The sequence below is a fragment of the Sapajus apella genome, unplaced genomic scaffold, assembly GCF_009761245.1.
Source record: "Sapajus apella isolate SASKATOON/1434 unplaced genomic scaffold, GSC_monkey_1.0 scaffold26, whole genome shotgun sequence".
NCBI lineage: Eukaryota > Metazoa > Chordata > Mammalia > Primates > Cebidae > Sapajus > Sapajus apella.
The window spans coordinates 7,891,772-7,901,193 of record NW_022436966.1 but is presented as its reverse complement, the minus strand read 5'-3'; the positions used below and the strand labels follow the sequence as shown (position 1 = coordinate 7,901,193).

General features: G+C 44.3%; 1 pseudogene; it reads right to left on the bottom strand.

Moving 5' to 3' along the window:
• Window positions 1-7,464: 7,464 nt before the first annotated feature.
• On the bottom strand, window positions 7,465-8,955 carry LOC116560399 (annotated as a pseudogene).
• Between the last annotated feature and the right edge of the window lie 467 nt (window positions 8,956-9,422).

Here is a 9,422-nt window from a genome sequence, read left to right as displayed (position 1 = left end):
TACAGGCATGTGTAACCAGGCCCAGCTAATTTTTGCATTTTTAGTAGAGACGGGATTTCGCCAGGTTGGCCTGGCGATCTCTTGACCTTGTGATCTGCCCGCCTCAGCCTCCCAAAGTGCTGGGATTTCTGGCCTGAGCCACTGTGCCTGACTGCCGGGGATTTTTTTTTTTTTTTTTTAATGTAAAAATTTTTTTATGGAGTCTCTTTTTGTTGCCCAGGTGGGAGTGCAGTGCTGTGACCTTGGCTCACTGCAACCTCCACCTCCTGGGTTCAAGCAATTCTCCTGCCTCAGCCTCCCAGGTAGCTGGGACTACAGGCACACACCATCACTTCAGCTAATTTTTGTGTTTTCAGTAGAGATGGGATTTCACTATATTGGCCAGGCTGGTCCCGAACTCCTGTGCTCATGATTCACCTGCCTCAGCCTCCCAAAGTGTCGGGATTACAGGTGTGAGCCACTGTGCCCAGCAGTGATGGGGGCTTTTAAACCTAGTCTGACTCTGCCACTGCTATGCCTACTACTCTACTCTAATTACCTTAGAGCCTGAAGTCGTTTTCTTTACACAGTGCTCAGTTAGCAATATATAATAGTTTGCTTAACTATTCATTGCTTGGAACAGCTAGGTAGTTTTAAGTATTTCCACTATTATAAGAAGACCAGGCCGGGTGCGGTGGCTCATGCCTGTAATCCAAGCACTTTGGGGGCCAAGGCGGGAGGATCACTTGAGGTTGGGAGTTCAAGACCAGCCTGACCAACACTCAGTGAAACCCCGTCTTTAAAAAAAAAAAATTAAAAAAAAAAAAAAAGAAGACCTTGTTCTACTCATATATGTATACATAACAGCCACTGATATTCAAAAATTCTTACATATACATGGGCATCATGTGTGTGTGAGAAAAAAAGATGGAAAGAAAATACAGTAAACATTAAACAACAGTTACACCTGGGGAGAGAAAAACTTTTACTTGAAAAAATAAACATTTTATTAAGAGCAGTTTTAGGTTCACAGCGAAATAGAGTAAGAAGGTACAGAGATTTTCCATTTACCTCCTGCCCCCACATATGCCCAGCCTCCCCCATTATTAAAATCCGCACCAAAGTATACATTTGTTAAAATTGGTGAACATAACATTGACACATTATTATCATCCTAAGTCCATAGTTTACCGTAGGGTTCACTCTTGATGCTGTACATTCTGTGCATTTGAACAGAATCCACTTCATCCAGAGCAGCCTCACTGCCCTAAAAATCCCACATGCTCTGCCTATTCAACCAGGCAATGCCCTCAGCTCCTGGCAACCATCGATCTTTACTGTCTCCATAGTTTTGCCTTTTCTAGAATCTCATATAGTTGGAATCATACAGTATGTAGGTTTTTCAGATGGGCTTTGTTCACCTAGTAATATGCATTTAAGATTCTCCATGTCTTTTCATGGCTTGATAACCCATTTCTTTTTAGCATTGAATAATATTCCATTGTCTGGATGTACCACAGTTTATCCATTCACCGACTGAAAGTCATCTTGGTTGCTTCGGAGTTTTGGTATTTATGAGTAAAGTTGTTATAAACATTCATGTGCAGGTTTTTGTGCGGACATGTTTTCAACTCATTTGGGTAAATACCGAAGAGCACGATTGCTGGATCATATGGTAAGAGTATGTTTAGTTTTGTAAGAAACTGCCAAACTGTCTTTCAAAGTGGCGGTACCATTTTGCATTTTCACATGCAATGAATGAAAGTTCTTGTTGCTGTTCATCCTTGCCAGCATTTGGTGGTATTACTGTTTTGGTTTTTAGCTATTCTAATAGGTAGTAGCATCTTACTGTGTTTTAATTTGAAATTCCCTGAGGCACATGATGTTGAGCATCTTTTCATGTGCCTGCTTTCCATCTGATGTCTTCTTTGTTGAGGTGTCTGTTTAGATAATTGGGTTATTTTAAAAATTGGATTGCTCATTTTCTTACTGTTGAGTTTTTTTCTTTTTTTCGACTAGTTAAATGCAGTAGTGAGAAGGGGGGAAAGAGTAGAACAAGGAGTTCAACCTGTAACTGACTGTGAACAATTGAGATAACTCATACCTTCGGACCAGCCTTATTGTTGAGTTTTAAGAGTTCTTTGTGGCTGGGCATGGTGGCTTACGCCTGTAATCCAAGCACTTTGGAGGCCAAGGCGGGTGCATCACCTCAGGTCAGGAGTTCAAGACCAGCCTGACCAACATGGTGAAACCCTGTCTTCATTAAAAAAAAAAAAGAGTTCTTTGCATATTTTGAATAACAATGCTTTATCAGATATCTTTTTCCAATAATCTCTCCCACTTTGTGACTTGTCTTCTCATTCTCTTGAGAACTGTCTGTTTTTACTTACACATTTCAGTTTTGTTTGATTTTTTCCCTGCAAAGAGCATAGTGTGCTGTGATGGCCTTCCAATTCATTCAGAAGCATGCAAATAAATAAGGTTTTATCAGTGATATAACTGCTTTTAGAAGGATTCCTAGTGAAAAGAAAAGGTTTCTCCCAAACAGAGAGCCCATATTCTGTCTTAACCCTGCCAAGAGGAGAGAACAGTAAGCGTAGTGAATAACTCCAACTGGAGGTAAGGAATGTTTTAATAGCTGTGTGTGGTTATGACAGTGTCATGTATTTCAGAGTTTAATGACTATATTATACATTTATATGTCTGAAAGGGGCTTGGATAAACAGGAGAGTCTCTGCCTCCCTCAAAAGAAATCCTAATGAATTTGATTCCCTTTGGCTCAAAGAAAAAACTGGAGCCAGCTGTCTCAGTTGGAGAGCGAAAAGAGAAAGGTTAGAAAAAAGAGAACATGCTCCAGGCTGGAAAAAGACATTCGGCAGAGGAGCGACTTCTTCAGCTTATGGACTTCTGTGGCCCTTATAGGAAGAGGCTCCACATTTATTCTGGTCAAAGGCCTTGGATCCCAGGCCAACCACATCATAAACTGATTGTGTGACTTGAACAAGATGCTTAGTTGTTTTGAGCCAGTTTCCTCATTTGGAAGATCCAGATTCTAATAATAATAATAACTACCTCACAGGGTTGTTTTGAAAATAAATGATCTTCCCTTTCAAACTGCTTTGTAAAGAACTAAGTGCTTGTTTTAACGTGCTATGCAAATATTTTGCAGCTATATGGACAAATTGCATTTGAATGCTTGCTGTGTGCTGAGCAGTGGTTACACAGAAAGCAATGGGTGTACAAAATGGATATATTACGGCCGGGCGTGGTGGCTCATGCCTGTAATCCAAGCACTTTGGAGGCCAAGGCGGGCAGATCACCTGAGGTTGGGAGTTCAAGACCAGCCTGACCAACATTGTGAGACCCCATCTTAAAAAAAAAAAAAAGGATATATTACACAAACGATAACATTATTATTATACAAAATAGTGCTTGGTGCTTACTCTCAAGAAACTTACAGACAATATAAAAAGAAAGGCTGGGTGTGGTGGCTCATGCCTGTAATCCCAGCACTTTGGGAGGCCAAGGCAGGAGGATCACCTGAGCCCAGGAGTTTAAGACCAGCCTGGGCAACATAGTGAGGCCCCATCTCTACAAATAATAAAAAACATTAGTTAGGCATGGTTGTGCACTTCTGTAGTCCCAGCTACCTGGGAGGCTGAGGCAGGAGAACCACTTGAGCCCAGGAGGTTGAGTCTGCAGTGAGCCGTGATTGTGCCACTGCATGCCAGCCTAGGTGTCAGAGCAAGACCCTGTCTCCAAAAAAAAAAAAAAAAAAAAAAAGAGAGCGAACAAGTATGTGGAAAAGATAGTTTCAATACTGCTTCACTATAGCTTATAAGCTTATATCAGATAATTTACCACTTAAAAATATAGGGTCATCTGTGCTGTTCATTATTGTAAGAATGTTCGTTTCATCTTCCAAAGTAGATTGCAGGCTCCTTGGAGGTAAGACCCATGTCTTCTTTTCCTCCCACAGCAATTTATATGGAGGTGTGGGAGGAAAAAAACATATCTGTTACCATTTATGGAGGGTTCTCTGTGAACTAGGCACTTTGTTAAAATCTTTTAGATATATTATGGAATCTTTGAAACGATCCTATGAGGCAATTTTATTTTATTATTATTATTTTTTTGAGACAGTCTCTCGCTCTGTCGCTCAGGCTGGAGTGCAATGACGCTATCTTGGCTCACTGCAATCTCCGCCTCCCAGACTCAAAGTGCTTTTCCTGCCTCAGTCTCCCAAATAGCTTGGGTTACAGGCACTTACCACCACACCCAGCTAATTTTTGTATTTTTAGTAGAGACAGTGTTTCACCATGTTGGCCAGGCTGGTCTTGAACTCCTGACCTCAGGTGACCCACCTGTGTCAGCCTTCCAAAGTGCTGGGATTACAGGCGTGAGCCACCTTGCCTGGCCTTTATGAGGTAATTTTATAATTTCAATTATGCAAATGAGGAAGCTGAGGCACAGAGTTGAATAGCTTTCATAAGGCATCTCAGCTGCTGAGTGGTGGGATTAAAATTTGAACCTTGGTTTATCTGACTTTTTAGCTCATATTCTTCTTTAAAAATAATTTTTATTGTGTATCTTTGAGGTTTACAACATGATGTTATAGAATTCAGATATAGATAGTAAAATGGTTACTATAGTGAAGCAGATTAACATATCCATCATCTCACAGTTACTTTTTTTGTGACAAGAGCAGCTAAAATCTACTTAGTTAACACAAATTTCAAAGCAATGCGATTTTAACTTAGCCCTATGTCGTACATTAGATTTCTAAATGTGTTCATCCCACATATCTGCTCTTTTGTGTCCTTTGACCTACATGTCCCCATTTCCTCTCCCCCTCCCCTTTGCCATGGTAAACACTGTTTTATTCTCTCTTTGTGTATTTGAGCTCTTTTTTAAACTCACATATAGGTGAGATCACGTATATTTTTATTTCTGGCTTAATTCACTTAGCACATGTTTTCCAGTTCATCTATGTTCTGGCACAAATTGAAAGGATCTCCTTTTTTAAGGCTGAATAATATTCCTCTATGTGTGTGTATGTGTGTATGTGTGTGTGTGTGTGTGTGTGTGTGTGTTTGCGTGTGTGTGTATTTACAGACTATATTTTCTTTATTAACTTGTCCATAGATAACATCTAGGTTGTTTATCTTGGCTTTTGTGAATAATGCTTCAATGAGCATGGGAGTGCAGATGTGTTTATGAGGTGGTGATTTCATCTCCTTGGGGTATACACCCAGATGAGAAATTGCTGAAAAGCCCGTATTCTTAACAACTAGGCGGGGAGTTCTGGAAATTTGTTGACTGGTTGCTAAACTAATCTTGGAGCCTAAAGTACTTAGGGTTGAGCTTAAGAGGAGGTATGAGGTAAGGTATTAGAGAGCTTCGAGGGGTGATGGGAAGCTTTTGAGCGCTTATCATTTTTCTGGGGGATATTTTCGTAGTTGGGGATCACATGCATTTTCCTGTTTCTGCTCTATTAGAACTGATAGTATTTTCTGGTTCTGATTTAGCAGTCAATTGAAGATCCCTGTGAGTTCCCCACGTGAAGACAGTTCAGTCTAGATGGGAGGGAGCATAGCATGCCTATGGGGTAGTATACAGAGTAGACGCACAGTGACCAGACAGATCTGGGGTAGGGGCCATCTGGGACGCTGTTTATAAGGACCAAGCGATAGAGAGGACATAAAGCCAGAGCTAGGAAGGGGAGATGCTGGGAGAAACAGTGAGACAAACTGGGGGTCAACTAAAGCTCTCCAAAATTGAACGGTTGTGGTCCTCATTGTTCTTGCCCTTTTAACTGGACGGAATTAGCTCCATCAGTCCGAATCCAGCAGGAAGCAGCCAGCACACTGAAAAGGTAGTCAAATGGCTGGTGCGTGGCTCATGCCTGTAATCCCAGCAGTTTGGGAGGCTGAGGCAGGCAGATCACCTGAGATCAGGAGTTCAAGACCAGCCTGACCAACAGGGAGAAACCCTGTCTCTAACAAAAACTCAAAATTAGCCGGGTGTGGTGGCGCATGCCTACAATCCCTGCTACTCAGGAGGCTGAGGCAGGAGAATTGCTCGAACCTGGGAGGCGGAGGTTGCGGTGAGCCAAAATTGTGCCATTGCACTCCAGCCTGGGTGGCAAGAGCAAAACTCCATCTCAAAACAACAACAACAACAAAAACGGTAGAGTCAAAAAGAGCTTAATAGAGAGGCTATTTGGAGAAAGTAAGAAAATCAACAGGGGCTGTCGAAGCACTTTGGTCTAACAGTAGCAGGAGGTGCTGCTACCCCTGGGCCTGAAGGGGCAAGGGAACAAGGGCAGATACAGGAACACCCCGAGAGCTTTAGCTTTAGGACAGGACCCTAACAGGACCTGTGACCTTTGCAAGAGACGTACAGCCACTGCCAACCTGCAGTGTGGTAGGAAGTGAGCCAGGGGAATCAACACTCCAAGTTCTCTCTCTTTCACCCTTTGACTTCCTGCCACTCACATCGGTTTCATCCAACCAGATGCCAAAAAGTGAGGGCGGATCACCTGAGGTCAGACCAGCCCGGCCAACATGGTGAAACTCTGTCTCTACTAAAAATACAAAAATTATCCAGTGTGATGGCGCCCACCTGTAATCCCAGCTAGTCTGGGAGGCTGAGGCAGGAGAATTGCTTGAACCTGGGAGGTGGAGGTTGCAGGTTGCAGTGACCTGAGATTGTGCCATTGCACTCCAGCCTGGGCGGAAAAAGCAAAACTTCGCCTCCAAAAAAAAAAAAAAAAAAAAAAGGTATATTAAATGCCCCATGTCTTTTATGGTATTTTGTGTATATGCTTATGTACAAATGCAAAGTTTGGAATAACATACATCAAACTGGTAGTAATGATTTGCTCTGGGGAGGTGGGAGGAGGCTCAAGATTTGGGAGGTGGTCAGAGAGGCTTCAGTTGTGGTAGACACTACTGGCTGCTTAATAACAGCTGTTGCCCCTCACCCAAGTCTTTAATGCTAACAACTCAAATCCTGATCAGGTATCAAAGGGCAACATTGTGCTCAGGGAAGGTAGGTCCAGGTGTCAAACCCTGGTTGATCTAAGCCAAGGATGCTTATACCACTCCTCTTTGCCTGTGTTTTGTCTAGGGGTAGGAGTGTGACCTAGTATGCTGTTTTTTTTTTTTTTTCGGCTTCCAATTCCATTTTGTTTCTTTTCTTTTCAAGACAGTCTCACTGTGTTACCCAGGCTGGAGTGCGGTGGCACGATCTTGGCTCACTGACATCTGCCCCTCCTGGGTTCGAGCGATTCTTCTGCCTCAGCCTCCCAAGTAGCTGGGACTACAGGTACCTGCCACCATGCCCAGCTAAGTTTTTGTATTTTTAGTAGAGACAGAGTTTCACCATGTTAGCCAGGATGGTCTTGACCTCCCGACCTGGTGATCTGCCTGCCTTGGCCTCCCAAAGTGCTGGGATTACAGGCATGAGCCACTGCACCCAGCCTAATTTTGTTTCTTTGTATGTCTTTCCTTAAATATACAGTCCATCACCGTGGCTCAGTGCATGTCACCAAAAATTCTCCAGGGATTTCATAGTTTGGACCTCGGTGGTGTCGCTGGCCCTGGATTACCCATGCAGGGAGGCCTGCCTGCACCTCTGACAGTTGGCTGTAGCAGGGGTTGCCCATCTTCTGTGCTTTGTGGTACATATCTGTGTCACCAAAGTAGCGGTCCCAGTACAGAAAGCCTTCCTTCTGCTGCTTCTCCTTCTAGCAGTTGTTCCAGAGGTTGGTGATATAATCATCTTCCACATTTGGTTTGACTGTTTTGAGACTGGAGCCTGTGTACTCCTTGGAGAAAGCGTCTGCTACATAGTAAATGACACTCAGGTGGTCAGTGACTCACCTGTGATGTGGCCCACAGATGGTCTTAGGCTCAGACTGTAGGGCGGACTGTAGACCATGAGCTGGCTGAGAACTGACACGAGGATCAGGATGAGGATGGACATCAGCTGCACAAACACCCCTAGTCCACCATCACCCTGGTTCTCCCTGCGGTCCTGCCTTTACTGGTATGTATAGCACATGTGGCCATTGCTGTAGATGTGGACTTTACTAGAAGGGAAGCCACCGCCAAAGAACATGTTGAAGAGGTCTTCAGGGGAGATATCAGCCTCAAAGCCATGGTGGAAGTCCCCATGCCCGTAGCTGGGCCGGGCTGCCTGGCTCCTGTTATTGCTGAAGTGGTCATACTGTTTCCTCCTTCCCTCCTTCCTTCCTTCCTTCTTCTCTCTTTCTCTCCTTTCCTTTCCTTCTTTCCTCCTTTCTTCCTTTCTTTCCTTTCTTCTCGAGACAGAGTCTTCCTCTGTCACCCAGGCTGGAGTGCAGTGGCTCGATCTCAGCTCGCTGCAACTTCTGCCTACCAGGTTCACGCAATTCTCCTGCCAGCCTCCCGAGTAGCTGGGATTACAGGCGTGAGCCATCGCGCCCGGTCTTCGTGCTTCCTCTTCTCCAGATTGCTGAGTATCGCTTATGCTGTGCCAATGGTTTTGAAAGCTTCAGTGGCACCAGGTGCAGTTCTTTTCTGGGTGGAATTTGAGGGCCTTCTTCAGGTCCTCATCTGAGGCCCCTCTGCTCATCCTCAGGATCGCATAGTAATCCTTACATTGCTTGACGCTATTCACAGCTGCAACTTGTTCTGCAGTGTAGCCTTTGGTGCTCTGTCCTCCTCCAGCTTTACCGTTGGCCTGGGGGACTTCGGTCCCACCTGCTTTCCTGTGGGCGGCATGGGTCGCATCTGTGGATTGGGGTTGGTCACCAGCAGTTTGTGTTTCCTGATTGAGGGACTCCATCAGGGCGCAAACTCGTGGTGTCGGGTATAGTGGCTGTGCCTTCTCCAGGAGGTGGATCACCCCGTTGGGCTGGGTGTTCTGGATGGCCTTGAGGGAGATATTGATACAGAGCTCATCTCCATCCTTGTTGGATTACATGGCAGAACCAGAGCACAGAAACTGCTGTTGACTTTTAAGAACTATTTTTTTGGCCAGGTGTGGTGGGTCACACCTGTAATCCAAGCACTTTGGAGGCCAAGGTGGGCGGATCACCTGAGGTCGGGAGTTCAAGACCAGCCTGACCAACATGGTGAAACCCTGTCTTTTTAAAAATAAAAAAAAAAAACTTTTAAAAAGAAGTCTTTTTTTTTTGTTTGTTTTAATAACAGAACAGAGTATAGTAGATGAAGATAAAGAGTTCTTCTTCTCCCTTTGCTTTTTGCCTTGGAATAGAGTTGTTGGAAATGTGAATCTTGGAGTTATGGCAACTATCTTGTGATCCAGAGGAAGAGGCCAGGAGAGGCTGGGTGCAGTGGCTCATGCTTGTAATCCCAGCACTTTGGGAGGCCGAGGCGGGCGGATCACGAGGTCAGGAGTTTGAAACCAGCCTGACCAATGTGGTGAAACCCTGT